Source organism: Neopelma chrysocephalum, unplaced genomic scaffold (assembly GCF_003984885.1).
Source record: "Neopelma chrysocephalum unplaced genomic scaffold, ASM398488v2 Primary Assembly neopelma1_77, whole genome shotgun sequence".
NCBI lineage: Eukaryota > Metazoa > Chordata > Aves > Passeriformes > Pipridae > Neopelma > Neopelma chrysocephalum.
The window spans coordinates 6,220,121-6,222,450 of NW_020897738.1; positions in this window are offsets into that span (position 1 = coordinate 6,220,121).

The following is a 2,330-nucleotide window of genomic DNA, read 5'->3' on the forward strand; positions in this document are numbered from 1 at the left end:
TTTAGAGAGAGGGGAAGGAATTTTTTAGAGAGAGGGGAAGGAATTTTAGAGGGGTTAACCCATCTTTTCCTCAGGAACTGGCTGGGTGTTGGTCCACCCCATGGGAGGGGATGAACAATTGCCTTTTCATCCTTTATTTTGTTGCCTTCTTCCCTCTTCTTCCACTTGTCCTTCACTTATTAAACAATTTTTTCAGTGGTTTTTGACGCCAAATTTTCTGTGCTTCTTTCTTAACTTTCCTCTTCTCCTGTCCCACAGGCAGAGTAGGGGAGTAAGTGAAGAAGCAGCTCTGGGGTGCTTAGGTACCCACCAGGGTTAAACCACAACACTAAGCATTAAAAAGAAATAATTAACAGATGAGTGATACAAAAGGCTGAACCAGGTAAATTTGATACGAACTCCTAGTGTCTCATTATAGAAAAAGATCACAGCAATGTTCCAAGGAGCCACAAGTACAGAAAACACACAGCAAGAGCGCAAAGAAAATTGGAACGACAAATGTGCTTACTGATGGATTTGGGAGGCAGCCTGTCAGCGTGGTGCTGTGATAATAAATAAATAATACTGTATGGTATTTATGCAGTGCCCTTCAGTGACAGACCAAGGTGCTTTGTGAGGTGAAACACAGATAGCAGCAGCAAAACACCGCTGGCACATCAATGCTTTTTTCAACACTGATGTTAAAATGCCCAATAGAGCTGATTTAAGTAAAAACTATTAAAAAAGCCAGGCAAGTCATCATCGTGGGAAATAAATAGAACCTGCTCTTGACAAGTTCAAATTAGAATGAAAAAACATTCAAGGGGGAAAAAAAGGCTTGTAGAATTCAGCAGCATTAACAGCCAAGATCAGAGGTGATCAAAGTACGAAGCAAATGAATGTTTATGCAGTTATGCATGTAATGCTGTAATGAACTAATTTAATACAGCAGCTTTCATGCTCCAGGTATTTCCTAAGGAATAGATGCAAAGGCTTTAATCCATATTAAATACAAGCACAAGGGCTCAGAGTCAGGCAACAGTGCAGCAGGGAGCAAAAAAAGAGGTTGGAACCATAAAATATAACAAGTCCACTCTAATTAGCATTTGACTGTTACAAAATGTGCCCTGGAGTCAGAGTTTGGAGTCCAAGATCAGCTCCAGTGATTTACTGATGCTGTCCATGGTTTTAGAATTCTTGATTCTACTTGATAAAGGATTACAAAAAAAAAGGATCTATGATGGTTGACTTAAGCAGCCTATTTGTAACTGTTTGCCTGCAAAGACTAGAGGCACAAAGAATATAAATAAAACCCTTTTTTTACCAAACTACCTCCAATGACACACGTTACACTTGTGCAACTTCCAATCACAAGAAGTCAAGATGATTTCATCAATACCATCCATCTATTAATACAATGGTTCCAGCAGAGTTTTGTGATATAAGGATATGTCAAAATCCTCAGAAATATAAGCCAACTACTGGATGAAAAGAAATCATGTTGATTTTTGGACTGCCTACAATTCATGGTTTATTGAAGACCCTGAGCTATGTCCCATGAGTGAGGCCTGTCAGCACACAATGGGCTGCAAAGGAAAGGGAGAAGACTCTTGGAATCTGTCAAGGCTCTGGCACTCAAGGCAGGATGGACAAGTCTTTCATTTGGTCTATTTAACACATACCTATTTTATCTGATCACTTTTGATCAGTGCTGCAGTTTTCCCTTTGTACTTTGACTAGAGAACTCCGCTGAATGCAAATGGGGTGAAAAAGCAAATTATAAAAGGTCACAGGAACAAAAAAAATTAATTTCAATTAATCAAGCAATATGAGAAGTCATAGCAGTCCAGTGGAGTTCCCACTGACTGGAAAAGGGGAAATGTAACCCCTATTTTTAAAAAGGGAAAAAAAGGGAACTACAGGCCAGTCAGCCTCACCTCTGTGCCCAGCAAGACCACAGAGCAGATCTCCTGGTAACTATCCTGAGGCACATGGGAAATAAGGATGTGTTTGATGACAGCCAATGTGGCTTCACTAGGGGTAAATTATGCCTGACAAATTTGGTGACCTTCTACAACATTTTAAAGTGCTGGTGGATAAGGGAAAAGCAACTGATGTTAAGTCCAAATGGAGGCCAGTGATGAGCAACATTCCTCTGGGGTCAGCATTGTGCAATTACATTCTTTTTTTCCCAGGTTTCAAAGCATTGAAATGAAAACGCAGATAACCCAAGGGCAGTAAACCACACGTTCCAATACCAACTGCCCAAACTGAGATGCCCTTGGTCAGGATGTCCTTTTATACTCATCTCTAAGTGTATCCACTCCACCACACTACACTGAGAGATTCTC